At 33.1% G+C, this 22,336-nt stretch overlaps 8 non-coding genes across 8 annotated transcripts; all 8 read left to right on the top strand.

The window, feature by feature from the left end:
* Window positions 1–1,360: 1,360 nt before the first annotated feature.
* Window positions 1,361–1,442, top strand: TRNAL-UAG (transfer RNA leucine (anticodon UAG)). Its single transcript has one exon. It is a non-coding gene; the product is annotated as a tRNA-Leu (tRNA).
* Window positions 1,443–4,823: 3,381 nt separating this feature from the next.
* On the top strand, window positions 4,824–4,905 carry TRNAL-UAG (transfer RNA leucine (anticodon UAG)). The gene has a single exon. It is a non-coding gene; the product is annotated as a tRNA-Leu (tRNA).
* A 1,649-nt stretch (window positions 4,906–6,554) lies between these two features.
* On the top strand, window positions 6,555–6,636 carry TRNAL-UAG (transfer RNA leucine (anticodon UAG)). The gene has a single exon. It is a non-coding gene; the product is annotated as a tRNA-Leu (tRNA).
* A 1,650-nt stretch (window positions 6,637–8,286) lies between these two features.
* Window positions 8,287–8,368, top strand: TRNAL-UAG (transfer RNA leucine (anticodon UAG)). The gene has a single exon. It is a non-coding gene; the product is annotated as a tRNA-Leu (tRNA).
* A 3,380-nt stretch (window positions 8,369–11,748) lies between these two features.
* TRNAL-UAG (transfer RNA leucine (anticodon UAG)) lies at window positions 11,749–11,830 on the top strand. The gene has a single exon. It is a non-coding gene; the product is annotated as a tRNA-Leu (tRNA).
* Window positions 11,831–15,211: 3,381 nt separating this feature from the next.
* TRNAL-UAG (transfer RNA leucine (anticodon UAG)) lies at window positions 15,212–15,293 on the top strand. Its single transcript has one exon. It is a non-coding gene; the product is annotated as a tRNA-Leu (tRNA).
* A 3,383-nt stretch (window positions 15,294–18,676) lies between these two features.
* Window positions 18,677–18,758, top strand: TRNAL-UAG (transfer RNA leucine (anticodon UAG)). The gene has a single exon. It is a non-coding gene; the product is annotated as a tRNA-Leu (tRNA).
* Window positions 18,759–22,139: 3,381 nt separating this feature from the next.
* Window positions 22,140–22,221, top strand: TRNAL-UAG (transfer RNA leucine (anticodon UAG)). Its single transcript has one exon. It is a non-coding gene; the product is annotated as a tRNA-Leu (tRNA).
* Window positions 22,222–22,336: the final 115 nt, after the last annotated feature.

Raw genomic sequence — 22,336 nt, 5'->3', positions numbered from 1 at the left:
TTTCTCATCGGATTTATGTTTAATAATGAACTTTCTTTTAACTTTTGCTGACATCTTTTCAATTAATACTTTAAAACAAAAAAACCCTTTTATTTTGATGTTCTAGATCTGTGAGCTACCCTAACAACATGCACATGTGGTAGCATGGCCGAGCAGTCTAAGGCGCTGGATTAAGGCTCCAGTCTCTTTGGAGGTGTGGGTGCAAATCTCACTACTGCCATCTTTATTATACAAAGAGTAGGGCAGTTATTGATGGCAAAGTGATTCTTTTTTTCCATTAAATAGGATATTACCCAACTGAAGTTGGTTGGTGGAAGATTCCTACAGCTACTCAACAGTTCATCATTGTTACAAGAGACTTCCCAAACGTTTTAAAAATGTTATCTGCTAAGAGTAAAGATGAGCCAAAATTAAGTTGGCATGAAGTAATTAGAAGTAATATCATAACTAATATTTATTTACTGAGTGGTCTTATCATACAATTAGAGATGGAAATGTTGGCAACGTGACTCATTGGTATAAATTGATGGATTTATATTCCGATTTCTCTATCTTTAATATTTTTCTGGATTTTAATCTCACAGCTGTCTATCTTAGGCATTTGAATAGTACTTCAAAGTTATTTGGATACATCAGTTGCACTAAATGAAGGAAATCTGAAGACAAATATAATCATTACTTGTTAAATGTACCTGGCTTCTTTTACATTTTATCTCTGCTTTTCCTGACTTTGGGTAAAGTTTTGAATGACATTCCAGATATGAGAGTTAAAATATTTTAAAGTGTACAGCAGGTTGTAGGATGACAGAGCTATTCAAGCTGCTGGAATCAAATCCCACTGCTGCCATATTTATTCTCCAAGGAGAAGATCCAGTGATATATATCAAAGTGTATTCCTAAAGTAGATAAGGTATAAAAGAAGCTAAATTTGGTTGGTGGAAGCACACCATAAGCTGTCACATGCAGTAGCTCAAAAGAAGTTATCATGGTTTTAATAGTTTTCTCAAACCTTTTTTAGAACTATCTAAAATGTATTGTTGCTCTCAAAAAGTGGCTTTGAATATCTCTGCGATCTACATTATGCATCTAGCAAGCATCTCAATTTTTGAATATGTCAGTTAAAACAAACAAAAAGTAACTGAGAAAATTAAAAAATCAGTTCTCATCAATATTACCAAGTAAAACATGGATGTTTTTACCTTTCATTGAAATCTTGTATTAGTGAATTGTTTTTCATTTCATAGACTTTTAACATGAAACTTCTTTCCAAGTGTTGCTTTAAAACAAAATTAAACATTTAATTTGCAGCAATCTTAATTACATGAAAGATCTGTGAGATAAGAACTCCACGTGTGCCAGTGGTAGCATGGCCGAGCGGTCTAAGGCGCTAGATTTAGGCTCCAGTCTCTTCGGAGGCGTGGGTTCAAATCCCACTGCTGCCAATCTTATTTTCCAAATAATTGATTTTTGATCAGATATTAACCAACTGAAAAAGGTTGGTGATAGTACCCTGCATTAGCCACCAAGTTCCCAACAGTTCATCATAGTTGCAACAGTCTATTCAAACCTTTAAAATAATGATATCTGCTAACAATAAAAATATTCAAATTTTAATTTTGCATGAAGTAATTATGTGCCCTATCAGAACTAATATTTTATTACTTCATGCATCTCAATTTCTTTTGTTATTTCAATGAAAATAAACAAAATGCAATTCAATAAAAAATCTGAATTTCTCATCGGATTTATGTTAAATAATGAACTTTCTTTTAACCTTTGCTGACATCTTTTCAATTAATACTTTAAAACAAAAAAACCCTTTAATTTTGATGTTCTAGATCTGTGAGCTACCCTAACAACATGCACATGTGGTAGCATGGCCGAACAGTCTAAAGCTCTGGATTAAGGCTCCAGTCTCTTTGGAGGCGTGGGTGCAAATCTCACTACTGCCATCTTTATTATACAAAGAGTAGGGCAGTTATTGATGGCAAAGTGATTCTTTTTTTCCATTAGATAGGATATTACCCAGCTGAAGTTGGTTGGTGGAAGATTCCTATAGCTACTCAACAGTTCATCATTGTTACAAGAGACTTCCCAAACGTTTTAAAAATGTTATCTGCTAAGAGTAAAGATGAGCCAAAATTAAGTTGGCATGAATTAATTAGAAGTAATATCATAACTAATATTTAATTACTGCGTGGTCTTATCATACAATTAGAGATGGAAATGTTGGCAACGTGACTCATTGGTATAAATTGATGGATTTATATTCCGATTTCTCTATCTTTAATATTTTTCTGGATTTTAATCTCACAGCTGTCTATCTTAGGCATTTGAATAGTACTTCAAAGTTATTTGGATACATCAGTTGCACTAAATGAAGGAAATCTGAAGACAAATATAATCATTACTTGTTAAATGTACCTGGCTTCTTTTACATTTTATCTCTGCTTTTCCTGACTTTGGGTAAAGTTTTGAATGACATTCCAGATATGAGAGTTAAAATATTTTAAAGTGTACAGCAGGTTGTAGGATGACAGAGCTATTCAAGCTGCTGGAATCAAATCCCACTGCTGCCATATTTATTCTCCAAGGAGAAGATCCAGTGATATATATCAAAGTGTATTCCTAAAGTAGATAAGGTAAAAAAGAAGCTAAATTTGGTTGGTGGAAGCACACCATAAGCTGTCACATGCAGTAGCTCAAAAGAAGTTATCATGGTTTTAATAGTTTTCTCAAACCTTTTTTAGAACTATCTAAATTGTATTGTTGCTCTCAAAAAGTGGCTTTGAATATCTCTGCGATCTACATTATGCATCTAGCAAGCATCTCAATTTTTGAATATGTCAGTTAAAACAAACAAAAATTAACTGAGAAAATTAAAAAATCAGTTCTCATCAATATTACCAAGTAAAACAAGGATGTTTTACCTTTCATTGAATTATTGTATTAGCGTATTGTTTATCATTTCATAGACTTTTAACATGACACTTCTTTCCAAGTGTGGCTTTAAAACAAAATTAAACATTTAATTTGCAGCAATCTTAATTAAATGAAAGATCTGTGAGATAAGAACTCCATGTGTGCCAGTGGTAGCATGGCCGAGCGGTCTAAGGTGCTGGATGTAGGCTCCAGTCTCTTCGGAGGTGTGGGTTCAAATCCCACTGCTGACAATCTTATTTTCCAAAGAATTGAATTTTGATCAGATATTAACCAACTGAAAAAGGTTGGTGATAGTACCCTGCATTAGCCACCAAGTTCCCAACAGTTCATCATAGTTGCAACAGTCTTCTCAAACCTTTAAAATAATGATATCTGCTAACAATAAAGATATTCAAATTTTAATTTTGCATGAAGTAATTATGTGCCCTATCAGAACTAATATTTTATTACTTCATGCATCTCAATTTCTTTTGTTATTTCAATGAAAATAAACAAAATGCAATTCTATAAAAAATCTGAATTTCTCATCGGATTTATGTTTAATAATGAACTTTCTTTTAACTTTTGCTGACATCTTTTCAATTAATACTTTAAAACAAAAAAACCCTTTTATTTTGATGTTCTAGATCTGTGAGCTACCCTAACAACATGCACATGTGGTAGCATGGCCGAGCAGTCTAAGGCGCTGGATTAAGGCTCCAGTCTCTTTGGAGGTGTGGGTGCAAATCTCACTACTGCCATCTTTATTATACAAAGAGTAGGGCAGTTATTGATGGCAAAGTGATTCTTTTTTTCCATTAAATAGGATATTACCCAACTGAAGTTGGTTGGTGGAAGATTCCTACAGCTACTCAACAGTTCATCATTGTTACAAGAGACTTCCCAAACGTTTTAAAAATGTTATCTGCTAAGAGTAAAGATGAGCCAAAATTAAGTTGGCATGAAGTAATTAGAAGTAATATCATAACTAATATTTATTTACTGAGTGGTCTTATCATACAATTAGAGATGGAAATGTTGGCAACGTGACTCATTGGTATAAATTGATGGATTTATATTCCGATTTCTCTATCTTTAATATTTTTCTGGATTTTAATCTCACAGCTGTCTATCTTAGGCATTTGAATAGTACTTCAAAGTTATTTGGATACATCAGTTGCACTAAATGAAGGAAATCTGAAGACAAATATAATCATTACTTGTTAAATGTACCTGGCTTCTTTTACATTTTATCTCTGCTTTTCCTGACTTTGGGTAAAGTTTTGAATGACATTCCAGATATGAGAGTTAAAATATTTTAAAGTGTACAGCAGGTTGTAGGATGACAGAGCTATTCAAGCTGCTGGAATCAAATCCCACTGCTGCCATATTTATTCTCCAAGGAGAAGATCCAGTGATATATATCAAAGTGTATTCCTAAAGTAGATAAGGTATAAAAGAAGCTAAATTTGGTTGGTGGAAGCACACCATAAGCTGTCACATGCAGTAGCTCAAAAGAAGTTATCATGGTTTTAATAGTTTTCTCAAACCTTTTTTAGAACTATCTAAAATGTATTGTTGCTCTCAAAAAGTGGCTTTGAATATCTCTGCGATCTACATTATGCATCTAGCAAGCATCTCAATTTTTGAATATGTCAGTTAAAACAAACAAAAAGTAACTGAGAAAATTAAAAAATCAGTTCTCATCAATATTACCAAGTAAAACATGGATGTTTTTACCTTTCATTGAAATCTTGTATTAGTGAATTGTTTTTCATTTCATAGACTTTTAACATGAAACTTCTTTCCAAGTGTTGCTTTAAAACAAAATTAAACATTTAATTTGCAGCAATCTTAATTACATGAAAGATCTGTGAGATAAGAACTCCACGTGTGCCAGTGGTAGCATGGCCGAGCGGTCTAAGGCGCTAGATTTAGGCTCCAGTCTCTTCGGAGGCGTGGGTTCAAATCCCACTGCTGCCAATCTTATTTTCCAAATAATTGATTTTTGATCAGATATTAACCAACTGAAAAAGGTTGGTGATAGTACCCTGCATTAGCCACCAAGTTCCCAACAGTTCATCATAGTTGCAACAGTCTATTCAAACCTTTAAAATAATGATATCTGCTAACAATAAAAATATTCAAATTTTAATTTTGCATGAAGTAATTATGTGCCCTATCAGAACTAATATTTTATTACTTCATGCATCTCAATTTCTTTTGTTATTTCAATGAAAATAAACAAAATGCAATTCTATAAAAAATCTGAATTTCTCATCGGATTTATGTTTAATAATGAACTTTCTTTTAACTTTTGCTGACATCTTTTCAATTAATACTTTAAAACAAAAAAACCCTTTTATTTTGATGTTCTAGATCTGTGAGCTACCCTAACAACATGCACATGTGGTAGCATGGCCGAGCAGTCTAAGGCGCTGGATTAAGGCTCCAGTCTCTTTGGAGGTGTGGGTGCAAATCTCACTACTGCCATCTTTATTATACAAAGAGTAGGGCAGTTATTGATGGCAAAGTGATTCTTTTTTTCCATTAAATAGGATATTACCCAACTGAAGATGGTTGGTGTAAGATTCCTATAGCTACTCAACAGTTCATCATTGTTACAAGAGACTTCCCAAACGTTTTAAAAATGTTATCTGCTAAGAGTAAAGATGAGCCAAAATTAAGTTGGCATGAAGTAATTAGAAGTAATATCATAACTAATATTTATTTACTGAGTGGTCTTATCATACAATTAGAGATGGAAATGTTGGCAACGTGACTCATTGGTATAAATTGATGGATTTATATTCCGATTTCTCTATCTTTAATATCTTTCTGGATTTTAATCTCACAGCTGTCTATCTTAGGCATTTGAATAGTACTTCAAAGTTATTTGGATACATCAGTTGCACTAAATGAAGGAAATCTGAAGACAAATATAATCATTACTTGTTAAATGTACCTGGCTTCTTTTACATTTTATCTCTGCTTTTCCTGACTTTGGGTAAAGTTTTGAATGACATTCCAGATATGAGAGTTAAAATATTTTAAAGTGTACAGCAGGTTGTAGGATGACAGAGCTATTCAAGCTGCTGGAATCAAATCCCACTGCTGCCATATTTATTCTCCAAGGAGAAGATCCAGTGATATATATCAAAGTGTATTCCTAAAGTAGATAAGGTATAAAAGAAGCTAAATTTGGTTGGTGGAAGCACACCATAAGCTGTCACATGCAGTAGCTCAAAAGAAGTTATCATGGTTTTAATAGTTTTCTCAAACCTTTTTTAGAACTATCTAAATTGTATTGTTGCTCTCAAAAAGTGGCTTTGAATATCTCTGCGATCTACATTATGCATCTAGCAAGCATCTCAATTTTTGAATATGTCAGTTAAAACAAACAAAAATTAACTGAGAAAATTAAATAATCAGTTCTCATCAATATTACCAAGTAAAACAAGGATGTTTTACCTTTCATTGAATTATTGTATTAGCGTATTGTTTATCATTTCATAGACTTTTAACATGACACTTCTTTCCAAGTGTGGCTTTAAAACAAAATTAAACATTTAATTTGCAGCAATCTTAATTAAATGAAAGATCTGTGAGATAAGAACTCCATGTGTGCCAGTGGTAGCATGGCCGAGCGGTCTAAGGCGCTGGATGTAGGCTCCAGTGTCTTCTGAGGTGTGGGTTCAAATCCCACTGCTGCCAATCTTATTTTCCAAAGAATTGAATTTTGATCAGATATTAACCAACGGAAAAAGGTTGGTGATAGTACCCTGCATTAGCCACCAAGTTCCCAACAGTTCATCATAGTTGCAACAGTCTTCTCAAACCTTAAAAATAATGATATCTGCTAACAATAAAGATATTCAAATTTTAATTTTGCATGAAGTAATTATGTGCCCTATCAGAACTAATATTTTATTACTTCATGCATCTCAATTTCTTTTGTTATTTCAATGAAAATAAACAAAATGCAATTCAATAAAAAATCTGAATTTCTCATCGGATTTATGTTAAATAATGAACTTTCTTTTAACCTTTGCTGACATCTTTTCAATTAATACTTTAAAACAAAAAAACCCTTTAATTTTGATGTTCTAGATCTGTGAGCTACCCTAACAACATGCACATGTGGTAGCATGGCCGAACAGTCTAAAGCTCTGGATTAAGGCTCCAGTCTCTTTGGAGGCGTGGGTGCAAATCTCACTACTGCCATCTTTATTATACAAAGAGTAGGGCAGTTATTGATGGCAAAGTGATTCTTTTTTTCCATTAGATAGGATATTACCCAGCTGAAGTTGGTTGGTGGAAGATTCCTATAGCTACTCAACAGTTCATCATTGTTACAAGAGACTTCCCAAACGTTTTAAAAATGTTATCTGCTAAGAGTAAAGATGAGCCAAAATTAAGTTGGCATGAATTAATTAGAAGTAATATCATAACTAATATTTAATTACTGCGTGGTCTTATCATACAATTAGAGATGGAAATGTTGGCAACGTGACTCATTGGTATAAATTGATGGATTTATATTCCGATTTCTCTATCTTTCCTATCTCTCTGGATTTTAATCTCACAGCTGTCTATTTTAGGCATTTGAATAATACTTAAAAGTTATTTGGATACATCAGTTGCACTAAATGAAGGAAAATTGAAGACAAATATAATCATTACTTGTTAAATGTACCTGGCTTCTTTTGCATTTTATCTCAGCTTTTCCTGACTTTGGGTAAAGTTTTGAATGACATTCCAGATATGAGAGCTAAAATATTTTAAAGTGTTAAGCGGGTTGTAGGATGACAGAGCTATTCAAGCTGCTGGAATCAAATCCCACTGCTGCCATATTTATTCTCCAAGGAGAAGATCCAGTGATATATATCAAAGTGCTTTCCTAAAGTAGATAAGGTATAAAAGAAGCTAAATTTGGTTAGTGGAAGCACACCATAAGCTGTCACATGCAGTAGCTCAAAACAAGTTATCATGGTTTTAATAGTTTTCTCAAACCTTTTTTAGAACTATCTAAAATGTATTGTTGCTCTCAAAAAGTGGCTTTGAATATCTCTGCGATCTAAATTATGCATCTATCAAGCATCTCAATTTTTGAATATGTCAGTTAAAACAAACAAAAAGTAACTGAGAAAATTAAAAAATCAGTTCTCATCAATATTACCAAGTAAAACATGGATGTTTTTACCTTTCATTGAAATCTTGTATTAGCGAATTGTTTTTCATTTCATAGACTTTTAACATGAAACTTCTTTCCAAGTGTCGCTTTAAAACAAAATTAAACATTTAATTTGCAGCAATCTTAATTACATGAAAGATCTATGAGATAAGAACTCCATGTGTGCCAGTGGTAGCATGGCCGAGAGGTCTAAGGTGCTGGATTTAGGCTCCAGTCTCTTCGGAGGCATGGGTTCAAATCCCACTGCTGCCAAACTTATTTTCCAAAGAATTGATTTTAGATCAGATATTAACCAACAGAAAAAGGTTGGTGATAGTACCCTGCATTAGCCACCAAGTTCCAAACAGTTCATCATAGTTGCAACAGTCTATTCAAACCTTTAAAATAATGATATCTGCTAACAATAAAGATATTCAAATTTTAATGTTGCATGAAGTAATTATGTGCCCTATCAGAACTAATATTTATTACTTCATGCATCTCAATTTCTTTTGTTATTTCAATGAAAATAAACAAAATGCAATTCTATAAAAAATCTGAATTTCTCATCGGATTTATGTTTAATAATGAACTTTCTTTTAACTTTTGCTGACATCTTTTCAATTAATACTTTAAAACAAAAAAACCCTTTTATTTTGATGTTCTAGATCTGTGAGCTACCCTAACAACATGCACATGTGGTAGCATGGCTGAGCAGTCTAAGGCGCTGGATTAAGGCTCCAGTCTCTTTGGAGGTGTGGGTGCAAATCTCACTACTGCCATCTTTATTATACAAAGAGTAGGGCAGTTATTAATGGCAAAGTGATTCTTTTTTTCCATTAGATAGGATATTACCCAACTATAGTTGGTTGGTGGAAGATTCCTATAGCTACTCAACAGTTCATCATTGTTACAAGAGACTTCCCAAACTTTTTAAAAATGTTATCTGCTAAGAGTAAAGATGAGCCAAAATTAAGTTGGCATGAAGTAATTAGAAGTAATATCATAACTAATATTTAATTACTGAGTGGTCTTATCATACAATTAGAGATGGAAATGTTGGCAACGTGACTCATTGGTATAAATTGATGGATTTATATTCCGATTTCTCTATCTTTCCTATCTTTCTGGATTTTAATCTCACAGCTGTCTATCTTAGGCATTTGAATAGTACTTCAAAGTTATTTGGATACATCAGTTGCACTAAATGAAGGAAATCTGAAGACAAATATAATCATTACTTGTTAAATGTACCTGGCTTCTTTTACATTTTATCTCTGCTTTTCCTGACTTTGGGTAAAGTTTTGAATGACATTCCAGATATGAGAGTTAAAATATTTTAAAGTGTACAGCAGGTTGTAGGATGACAGAGCTATTCAAGCTGCTGGAATCAAATCCCACTGCTGCCATATTTATTCTCCAAGGAGAAGATCCAGTGATATATATCAAAGTGTATTCCTAAAGTAGATAAGGTATAAAAGAAGCTAAATTTGGTTGGTGGAAGCACACCATAAGCTGTCACATGCAGTAGCTCAAAACAAGTTATCATGGTTTTAATAGTTTTCTCAAACCTTTTTTAGAACTATCTAAATTGTATTGTTGCTCTCAAAAAGTGGCTTTGAATAACTCTGCGATCTACATTATGCATCTAGCAAGCATCTCAATTTTTGAATATGTCAGTTAAAACAAACAAAAAGTAACTGAGAAAATTAAAAAATCAGTTCTCATCAATATTACCAAGTATAACATGGATGTTTTTACCTTTCATTGAATTCTTGTATTAGTGTATTGTTTATCATTTCATAGACTTTTAACATGACACTTATTTCCAAGTGTCGCTTTAAAACAAACTTAAACATTTAATTTGCAGCAATCTTAATTAAATGAAAGATCTGTGAGATAAGAACTCCATGTGTGCCAGTGGTAGCATGGCCTAGCGGTCTAAGTCGCTGGATGTAGGCTCCAGTCTTTTCGGAGGTGTGGGTTCAAATCCCACTGCTGCCAATCTTATTTTCCAAAGAATTGAATTTTGATCAGATATTAACCAACTGAAAAAGGTTGGTGATAGTACCCTGCATTAGCCACCAAGTTCCCAACAGTTCATCATAGTTGCAACAGTCTTCTCAAACCTTTAAAATAATGATATCTGCTAACAATAAAAATATTCAAATTTTAATTTTGCATGAAGTAATTATGTGCCCTATCAGAACTAATATTTTATTACTTCATGCATCTCAATTTCTTTTGTTATTTCAATGAAAATAAACAAAATGCAATTCAATAAAAAATCTGAATTTCTCATCGGATTTATGTTTAATAATGAACTTTCTTTTAACCTTTGCTGACATCTTTTCAATTAATACTTTAAAACAAAAAAAACCTTTAATTTTGATGTTCTAGATCTGTGAGCTACCCTAACAACATGCACATGTGGTAGCATGGCCGAGCAGTCTAAAGCGCTGGATTAAGGCTCCAGTCTCTTTGGAGGCGTGGGTGCAAATCTCACTACTGACATCTTTATTATACAAAGAGTAGGGCAGTTATTGATGGCAAAGTGATTCATTTTTTCCATTAGATAGGATATTACCCAGCTGAAGTTGGTTGGTGGAAGATTCCTATAGCTACTCAACAGTTCATCATTGTTACAAGAGACTTCCCAAACGTTTTAAAAATGTTATCTGCTAAGAGTAAAGATGAGCCAAAATTAAGTTGGCATGAAGTAATTAGAAGAAATATCATAACTAATATTTATTTACTGAGTGGTCTTATCATACAATTAGAGATGGAAATGTTGGCAACGTGACTCATTGGTATAAATTGATGGATTTATATTCCGATTTCTCTATCTTTAATATCTTTCTGGATTTTAATCTCACAGCTGTCTAATTTAGGCATTTGAATAGTACTTCAAAGTTATTTGGATACATCAGTTGCACTAAATGAAGGAAATCTGAAGACAAATATAATCATTACTTGTTAAATGTACCTGGCTTCTTTTACATTTTATCTCTGCTTTTCCTGACTTTGGGTAAAGTTTTGAATGACATTCCAGATATGAGAGTTAAAATATTTTAAAGTATACAGCAGGTTGTAGGATGACAGAGCTATTCAAGCTGCTGGAATCAAATCCCACTGCTGCCATATTTATTCTCCAAGGAGAAGATCCAGTGATAAATATCAAAGTGTATTCCTAAAGTAGATAAGGTATAAAAGAAGCTAAATTTGGTTGGTGGAAGCACACCATAAGCTGTCACATGCAGTAGCTCAAAAGAAGTTATCATGGTTTTAATAGTTTTCTCAAACCTTTTTTAGAACTATCTAAATTGTATTGTTGCTCTCAAAAAGTGGCTTTGAATATCTCTGCGATCTACATTATGCATCTAGCAAGCATCTCAATTTTTGAATATGTCAGTTAAAACAAACAAAAATTAACTGAGAAAATTAAAAAATCAGTTCTCATCAATATTACCAAGTAAAACAAGGATGTTTTACCTTTCATTGAATTATTGTATTAGCGTATTGTTTATCATTTCATAGACTTTTAACATGACACTTCTTTCCAAGTGTGGCTTTAAAACAAATTTAAACATTTAATTTGCAGCAATCTTAATTAAATGAAAGATCTGTGAGATAAGAACTCCATGTGTGCCAGTGGTAGCATGGCCTAGCGGTCTAAGGCGCTGGATGTAGGCTCCAGTCTTTTCGGAGGTGTGGGTTCAAATCCCACTGCTGCCAATCTTATTTTCCAAAGAATTGATTTTTGATCAGATATTAACCAACGGAAAAAGGTTGGTGATAGTACCCTGCATTAGCCACCAAGTTCCCAACAGTTCATCATAGTTGCAACAGTCTTCTCAAACCTTTAAAATAATGATATCTGCTAACAATAAAGATTTTCAAATTTTAATTTTGCATGAAGTAATTATGTGCCCTATCAGAACTAATATTTTATTACTTCATGCATCTCAATTTCTTTTGTTATTTCAATGAAAATAAACAAAATGCAATTCAATAAAAAATCTGAATTTCTCATCGGATTTATGTTTAATAATGAACTTTCTTTTAACCTTTGCTGACATCTTTTCAATTAATACTTTAAAACAAAAAAACATTTTAATTTTGATGTTCTAGATCTGTGAGCTACCCTAACAACATGCACATGTGGTAGCATGGCTGAGCAGTCTAAAGCGCTGGATTAAGGCTCCAGTCTCTTTGGAGGCGTGGGTGCAAATCTCACTACTGCCATCTTTATTATACAAAGAGTAGGGCAGTTATTGATGGCAAAGTGATTCTTTTTTTCCATTAGATAGGATATTACCCAACTGAAGTTGGTTGGTGGAAGATTCCTATAGCTACTCAACAGTTCATCATTGTTACAAGAGACTTCCCAAACGTTTTAAAAATGTTATCTGCTAAGAGTAAAGATGAGCCAAAATTAAGTTGGCATGAAGTAATTAGAAGTAATATCATAACTAATATTTAATTACTGAGTGGTCTTATCATACAATTAGAGATGCAAATGTTGGCAAAGTGACTCATTGGTATAAATTGATGGATTTATATTCCGATTTCTCTATCTTTAATATCTTTCTGGATTTTAATCTCACAGCTGTCTATTTTAGGCATTTGAATAGTACTTCAAAGTTATTTGGATACATCAGTTGCACTAAATGAAGGAAATCTGAAGACAAATATAATCATTACTTGTTAAATGTACCTGGCTTCTTTTACATTTTATCTCTGCTTTTCCTGACTTTGGGTAAAGTTTTGAATGACATTCCAGATATGAGAGTTAAAATATTTTAAAGTGTACAGCAGGTTGTAGGATGACAGAGCTATTCAAGCTGCTGGAATCAAATCCCACTGCTGCCATATTTATTCTCCAAGGAGAAGATCCAGTGATAAATATCAAAGTGTATTCCTAAAGTAGATAAGGTATAAAAGAAGCTAAATTTGGTTGGTGGAAGCACACCATAAGCTGTCACATGCAGTAGCTCAAAAGAAGTTATCATGGTTTTAATAGTTTTCTCAAACCTTTTTTAGAACTATATAAATTGTATTGTTGCTCTCAAAAAGTGGCTTTGAATATCTCTGCGATCTACATTATGCATCTAGCAAGCATCTCAATTTTTGAATATGTCAGTTAAAACAAACAAAAATTAACTGAGAAAATTAAAAAATCAGTTCTCATCAATATTACCAAGTAAAACAAGGATGTTTTACCTTTCATTGAATTATTGTATTAGCGAATTGTTTATCATTTCTTAGACTTTTAACATGACACTTCGTTCCAAGTATCGCTTTAAAACAAAATTAAACATTTAATTTGCAGCAATCTTAATTATATGAAAGATCTGTGAGATAAGAACTCTATGTGTGCCAGTGGTATCATGGCCGAGCTGTCTAAGGCACTGGATTTAGGCTTCAGTCTCTTCGGAGGCGTGGGTTCAAATCCCACTGCTGCCAATCTTATTTTCCAAAGAATTGATTTTTCATCAGATATTAACCAACTGAAAAAGGTTGGTGATAGTACCCTGCATTAGCCACGAAGTTCCCAACAGTTCAACATAGTTGCAACAGTCTTCTCAAATCTTTAAAATAATGATATCTGCTAACAATAAAGATATTCAAATTTTAATTTTGCATGAAGTAATTATGTGCCCTATCAGAACTAATATTTTATTACTTCATGCATCTCAATTTCTTTTGTTATTTCAATGAAAATAAACAAAATGCAATTCAATAAAAAATCTGAATTTCTCATCGGATTTATGTTTAATAATGAACTTTCTTTTAACCTTTGCTGACATCTTTTCAATTAATACTTTAAAACAAAAAAAACCTTTAATTTTGATGTTCTAGATCTGTGAGCTACCCTAACAACATGCACATGTGGTAGCATGGCCGAGCAGTCTAAAGCGCTGGATTAAGGCTCCAGTCTCTTTGGAGGCGTGGGTGCAAATCTCACTACTGCCATCTTTATTATACAAAGAGTAGGGCAGTTATTGATGGCAAAGTGATTCTTTTTTTCCATTAGATAGGATATTACCCAGCTGAAGTTGGTTGGTGGAAGATTCCTATAGCTACTCAACAGTTCATCATTGTTACAAGAGACTTCCCAAACGTTTTAAAAATGTTATCTGCTAAGAGTAAAGATGAGCTAAAATTAAGTTGGCATGAATTAATTAGAAGTAATATCATAACTAATATTTAATTACTGAGTGGTCTTATCATACAATTAGAGATGGAAATGTTGGCAACGTGACTCATTGGTATAAATTGATGGATTTATATTCCGATTTCTCTATCTTTCCTATCTCTCTGGATTTTAATCTCACAGCTGTCTATTTTAGGCATTTGAATAATACTTAAAAGTTCTTTGGATACATCAGTTGCACTAAATGAAGGAAAATTGAAGACAAATATAATCATTACTTGTTAAATGTACCTGGCTTCTTTTGCATTTTATCTCAGCTTTTCCTGACTTTGGGTAAAGTTTTGAATGACATTCCAGATATGAGAGCTAAAATATTTTAAAGTGTTAAGCGGGTTGTAGGATGACAGAGCTATTCAAGCTGCTGGAATCAAATCCCACTGCTGCCATATTTATTCTCCAAGGAGAAGATCCAGTGATATATATCAAAGTGCTTTCCTAAAGTAGATAAGGTATAAAAGAAGCTAAATTTGGTTAGTGGAAGCACACCATAAGCTGTCACATGCAGTAGCTCAAAACAAGTTATCATGGCTTTAATAGTTTTCTCAAACCTTTTTTAGAACTATCTAAAATGTATTGTTGCTCTCAAAAAGTGCCTTTGAATATCTCTGCGATCTAAATTATGCATCTAGCAAGCATCTCAATTTTTGAATATGTCAGTAAAAACAAACAAAAAGTAACTGAGAAAATTAAAAAATCAGTTCTCATCAATATTACCAAGTAAAACATGGATGTTTTTACCTTTCATTGAAATCTTGTATTAGCTAATTGTTTTTCATTTCATAGACTCTTAACATGAAACTACTTTCCAAGTGTCACTTTAAAACAAAATTAAACATTTAATTTGCAGCAATCTTAATTACATGAAAGATCTGTGAGATAAGAACTACATGTGTGCCAGTGGTAGCATGGCCGAGTGGTCTAAGGCGCTGGATTTAGGCTCCAGTCTCTTTGGAGGCGTGGGTTCAAATCCCACTGCTGCCAATCTTATTTTCCAAAGAATTGATTTTAGATCAGATATTAACCAACTGAAAAAGGTTGGTGATAGTACCCTGCATTAGCCACCAAGTTCCCAACAGTTCATCATAGTTGCAACAGTCTATTCTAACCTTTAAAATAATGACAATCTGCTAACAATAAAGATATTCAAATTTTAATTTTGCATGAAGTAATTATGTGCCCTATCAGAACTAATATTTTATTACTTCATGCATCTCAATTTCTTTTGTTATTTCAATGAAAATAAACAAAATGCAATTCTATACAAAATCTGAATTTCTCATCGGATTTATGTTTAATAATGAACTTTCTTTTAACTTTTGCTGACATCTTTTCAATTAATACTTTAAAACAAAAAAACCCTTTTATTTTGATGTTCTAGATCTGTGAGCTACCCTAACAACATGCACATGTGGTAGCATGGCCGAGCAGTCTAAGGCGCTGGATTAAGGCTCCAGTCTCTTTGGAGGTGTGGGTGCAAATCTCACTACTGCCATCTTTATTATACAAAGAGTAGGGCAGTTATTAATGGCAAAGTGATTCTTTTTTTCCATTAGATAGGATATTACCCAACTGAAGTTGGTTGGTGGAAGATTCCTATAGCTACTCAACAGTTCATCATTGTTACAAGAGACTTCCCAAACGTTTTAAAAATGTTATCTGCTAAGAGTAAAGATGAGCCAAAATTAAGTTGGCATGAAGTAATTAGAAGTAATATCATAACTAATATTTAATTACTGAGTGGTCTTATCATACAATTAGAGATGGAAATGTTGGCAACGTGACTCATTATTATAAATTGATGGATTTATATTCCGATTTCTCTATCTTTCCTATCTTTCTGGATTTTAATCTCACAGCTGTCTATCTTAGGCATTTGAATAGTACTTCAAAGTTATTTGGATACATCAGTTGCACTAAATGAAGGAAATCTGAAGACAAATATAATCATTACTTGTTAAATGTACCTGGCTTCTTTTACATTTTATCTCTGCTTTTCCTGACTTTGGGTAAAGTTTTGAATGACATTCCAGATATGAGAGTTAAAATATTTTAAAGTGTACAGCAGGTTGTAGGATGACAGAGCTATTCAAGCTGCTGGAATCAAATCCCACTGCTGCCATATTTATTCTCCAAGGAGAAGATCCAGTGATATATATCAAAGTGTATTCCTAAAGTAGATAAGGTATAAAAGAAGCTAAATTTGGTTGGTGGAAGCACACCATAAGCTGTCACATGCAGTAGCTCAAAACAAGTTATCATGGTTTTAATAGTTTTCTCAAACCTTTTTTAGAACTATCTAAATTGTATTGTTGCTCTCAAAAAGTGGCTTTGAATATCTCTGCAATCTACATTATGCATCTAGCAAGCATCTCAATTTTTGAATATGTCAGTTAAAACAAACAAAAAGTAACTGAGAAAAATAAAAAATCAGTTCTCACCAATATTACCAAGTATAACATGGATGTTTTTACCTTTCATTGAATTTTTGTATTAGTGTATTGTTTATCATTTCATAGACTTTTAACATGACACTTCTTTCCAAGTGTCGCTTTAAAGCAAACTTAAACATTTAATTTGCAGCAATCTTAATTAAATGAAAGATCTGTGAGATAAGATCTCCATGTGTGCCAGTGGTATCATGGCCGAGCTGTCTAAGGCACTGGATTTAGGCTTCAGTCTCTTCGGAGGCGTGGGTTCAAATCCCACTGCTGCCAATCTTATTTTCCAAAGAATTGATTTTTCATCAGATATTAACCAACTGAAAAAGGTTGGTGATAGTACCCTGCATTAGCCACGAAGTTCCCAACAGTTCAACATAGTTGCAACAGTCTTCTCAAATCTTTAAAATAATGATATCTGCTAACAATAAAGATATTCAAATTTTAATTTTGCATGAAGTAATTATGTGCCCTATCAGAACTAATATTTTATTACTTCATGCATCTCAATTTCTTTTGTTATTTCAATGAAAATAAACAAAATGCAATTCAATAAAAAATCTGAATTTCTCATCGGATTTATGTTTAATAATGAACTTTCTTTTAACCTTTGCTGACATCTTTTCAATTAATACTTTAAAACAAAAAAAACCTTTAATTTTGATGTTCTAGATCTGTGAGCTACCCTAACAACATGCACATGTGGTAGCATGGCCGAGCAATCTAAAGCGCTGGATTAAGGCTCCAGTCTCTTTGGAGGCGTGGGTGCAAATCTCACTACTGCCATCTTTATTATACAAAGAGTAGGGCAGTTATTGATGGCAAAGTGATTCTTTTTTTCCATTAGATAGGATATTACCCAGCTGAAGTTGGTTGGTGGAAGATTCCTATAGCTACTCAACAGTTCATCATTGTTACAAGAGACTTCCCAAACGTTTTAAAAATGTTATCTGCTAAGAGTAAAGATGAGCTAAAATTAAGTTGGCATGAATTAATTAGAAGTAATATCATAACTAATATTTAATTACTGAGTGGTCTTATCATACAATTAGAGATGGAAATGTTGGCAACGTGACTCATTGGTATAAATTGATGGATTTATATTCCGATTTCTCTATCTTTCCTATCTCTCTGGATTTTAATCTCACAGCTGTCTATTTTAGGCATTTGAATAATACTTAAAAGTTCTTTGGATACATCAGTTGCACTAAATGAAGGAAAATTGAAGACAAATATAATCATTACTTGTTAAATGTACCTGGCTTCTTTTGCATTTTATCTCAGCTTTTCCTGACTTTGGGTAAAGTTTTGAATGACATTCCAGATATGAGAGCTAAAATATTTTAAAGTGTTAAGCGGGTTGTAGGATGACAGAGCTATTCAAGCTGCTGGAATCAAATCCCACTGCTGCCATATTTATTCTCCAAGGAGAAGATCCAGTGATATATATCAAAGTGCTTTCCTAAAGTAGATAAGGTATAAAAGAAGCTAAATTTGGTTAGTGGAAGCACACCATAAGCTGTCACATGCAGTAGCTCAAAACAAGTTATCATGGCTTTAATAGTTTTCTCAAACCTTTTTTAGAACTATCTAAAATGTATTGTTGCTCTCAAAAAGTGCCTTTGAATATCTCTGCGATCTAAATTATGCATCTAGCAAGCATCTCAATTTTTGAATATGTCAGTAAAAACAAACAAAAAGTAACTGAGAAAATTAAAAAATCAGTTCTCATCAATATTACCAAGTAAAACATGGATGTTTTTACCTTTCATTGAAATCTTGTATTAGCTAATTGTTTTTCATTTCATAGACTCTTAACATGAAACTACTTTCCAAGTGTCGCTTTAAAACAAAATTAAACATTTAATTTGCAGCAATCTTAATTACATGAAAGATCTGTGAGATAAGAACTACATGTGTGCCAGTGGTAGCATGGCCGAGCGGTCTAAGGCGCTGGATTTAGGCTCCAGTCTCTTTGGAGGCGTGGGTTCAAATCCCACTGCTGCCAATCTTATTTTCCAAAGAATTGATTTTAGATCAGATATTAACCAACTGAAAAAGGTTGGTGATAGTACCCTGCATTAGCCACCAAGTTCCCAACAGTTCATCATAGTTGCGACAGTCTATTCAAACCTTTAAAATAATGACAATCTGCTAACAATAAAGATATTCAAATTTTAATTTTGCATGAAGTAATTATGTGCCCTATCAGAACTAATATTTTATTACTTCATGCATCTCAATTTCTTTTGTTATTTCAATGAAAATAAACAAAATGCAATTCTATACAAAATCTGAATTTCTCATCGGATTTATGTTTAATAATGAACTTTCTTTTAACTTTTGCTGACATCTTTTCAATTAATACTTTAAAACAAAAAAACCCTTTTATTATGATGTTCTAGATCTGTGAGCTACCCTAACAACATGCACATGTGGTTGCATGGCCGAGCAGTCTAAGGCGCTGGATTAAGGCTCCAGTCTCTTTGGAGGTGTGGGTGCAAATCTCACTACTGCCATCTTTATTATACAAAGAGTAGGGCAGTTATTAATGGCAAAGTGATTCTTTTTTTCCATTAGATAGGATATTACCCAACTAAAGTTGGTTGGTGGAAGATTCTTATAGCTACTCAACAGTTCATATTGTTACAAGAGACTTCCCAAACGTTTTAAAAATGTTATCTGCTAAGAGTAAAGATGAGCCAAAATTAAGTTGGCATGAAGTAATTAGAAGAAATATCATAACTAATATTTATTTACTGAGTGGTCTTATCATACAATTAGAGATGGAAATGTTGGCAACGTGACTCATTGGTATAAATTGATGGATTTATATTCCGATTTCTCTATCTTTAATATCTTTCTGGATTTTAATCTCACAGCTGTCTATCTTAGGCATTTGAATAGTACTTCAAAGTTATTTGGATACATCAGTTGCACTAAATGAAGGAAATTTGAAGACAAATATAATCATTACTTGTTAAATGTACCTGGCTTCTTTTACATTTTATCTCTGCTTTTCCTGACTTTGGGTAAAGTTTTGAATGACATTCCAGATATGAGAGTTAAAATATTTAAAAGTGTACAGCAGGTTGTAGGATGACAGAGCTATTCAAGCTGCTGGAATCAAATCCCACTGCTGCCATATTTATTCTCCAAGGAGAAGATCCAGTGATAAATATCAAAGTGTATTCCTAAAGTAGATAAGGTATAAAAGAAGCAAAATTTGGTTGGTGGAAGCACACCATAAGCTGTCACATGCAGTAGCTCAAAACAAGTTATCATGGTTGTAATAGTTTTCTCAAACCTTTTTTAGAACTATATAAATTGTATTGTTGCTCTCAAAAAGTGGCTTTGAATATCTCTGCGATCTACATTATGCATCTAGCAAGCATCTCAATTTTTGAATATGTCAGTTAAAACAAACAAAAAGTAACTGAGAAAAATAAAAAATCAGTTCTCATCAATATTACCAAGTATAACATGGATGTTTTTACCTTTCATTGAATTTTTGTATTAGCGTATTGTTTATCATTTCATAGACTTTTAACATGACACTTCTTTCCAAGTGTCGCTTTAAAGCAAACTTAAACATTTAATTTGCAGCAATCTTAATTAAATGAAAGATCTGTGAGATAAGATCTCCATGTGCGCCAGTGGTAGCATGGCCGAGCGGTCTAAGGCGCTGGATGTAGGCTCCAATCTCTTCGGAGGCGTGGGTTCAAATCCCACAGCTGCCAATCTTATTTTCCAAAGAATTGATTTTTGATCAGATATTAACCAACTGAAAAAGGTTGGTGATAGTACCCTGCATTAGCCACCAAGTTCCCAACAGTTCATCATAGTTGCAACAGTCTTCTCAAACCTTTAAAATAATGATATCTGCTAACAATAAAGATATTCAAATTTTAATGTTGCATGAAGTAATTATGTGCCCTATCAGAACTAATATTTATTACTTCATGCATCTCAATTTCTTTTGTTATTTCAATGAAAATAAACAAAATGAAATTCTATAAAAAATTTCAATTTCTCATCGGATTTATGTTTAATAATGAACTTTCTTTTAACTTTTGCTGACATCTTTTCAATTAATACTTTAAAACAAAAAAACCCTTTTATTTTGATGTTCTAGATCTGTGAGCTACCCTAACAACATGCACATGTGGTAGCATGGCCGAGCAGTCTAAGGTGCTGGATTAAGGCTCCAGTCTCTTTGGAGGTGTGGGTGCAAATCTCACTACTGCCATCTTTATTATACAAAGAGTAGGGCAGTTATTGATGGCAAAGTGATTCTTTTTTTCCATTAAATAGGATATTACCCAACTGAAGTTGGTTGGTGGAAGATTCCTATAGCTACTCAACAGTTCATCATTGTTACAAGAGACTTCCCAAACGTTTTAAAAATGTTATCTGCTAAGAGTAAAGATGAGCCAAAATTAAGTTGACATGAAGTATTTAGAAGTAATATCATAACTAATATTTATTTACTGAGTGGTCTTATCATACAATTAGAGATGGAAATGTTGGCAACGTGACTCATTGGTATAAATTGATGGATTTATATTCCGATTTCTCTATCTTTCCTATCTTTCTGGATTTTAATCTCACAGCTGTCTATCTTCGGCATTTGAATAATACTTAAAAGTTATTTGCATACATCAGTTGCACTAAATGAAGGAAATCTGAAGACAAATATAATCATTACTTGTTAAATGTACCTGGCTTCTTTTGCATTTTATCTCTGCTTTTCCTGACTTTGGGTAAAGTTTTGAATGACATTACAGATATGAGAGCTAAAATATTTTAAAGTGTTAAGCGGGTTGTAGGATGACAGAGCTATTCAAGCTGCTGGAATCAAATCCCACTGCTGCCTTATTTATTCTCCAAGGAGAAGATCCAGTGATATATATCAAAGTGCTTTCCTAAAGTAGATAAGGTATAAAAGAAGCTAAATTTGGTTAGTGGAAGCACACCATAAGCTGTCACATGCAGTAGCTCAAAACAAGTTATCATGGTTTTAATAGTTTTCTCAAACCTTTTTTAGAACTATCTAAAATGTATTGTTGCTCTCAAAAAGTGGCTTTGAATGTCTCTGAGATCTACATTATGCATCTAGCAAGCATCTCAATTTTTGAATATGTCAGTTAAAACAAACAAAAAGTAACTGAGAAAATTAAAAAATCAGTTCTCATCAATATTACCAAGTAAAACATGGATGTTTTTACCTTTCATTGAAATCTTGTATTAGCGAATTGTTTTTCATTTCATAGACTCTTAACATGAAACTACTTTCCAAGTGTCGCTTTAAAACAAAATTAAACATTTAATTTGCAGCAATCTTAATTACATGAAAGATCTGTGAGATAAGAACTCCATGTGTGCCAGTGGTAGCATGGCCGAGCGGTCTAAGGCGCTGGATTTAGGCTCCAGTCTCTTCGGAGGCGTGGGTTCAAATCCCACTGCTGCCAATCTTATTTTCCAAAGAATTGATTTTAGATCAGATATTAACCAACTGAAAAAGGTTGGTGATAGTACCCTGCATTAGCCACCAAATTCCCAACAGTTCATCATAGTTGCAACAGT

This window comes from Taudactylus pleione, unplaced genomic scaffold (assembly GCF_031769625.1).
Source record: "Taudactylus pleione unplaced genomic scaffold, aTauple2 ptg000016l, whole genome shotgun sequence".
NCBI classification, from domain to species: Eukaryota; Metazoa; Chordata; class Amphibia; order Anura; family Myobatrachidae; genus Taudactylus; species Taudactylus pleione.
This window is presented reverse-complemented; position numbering and strand designations above follow the sequence as displayed.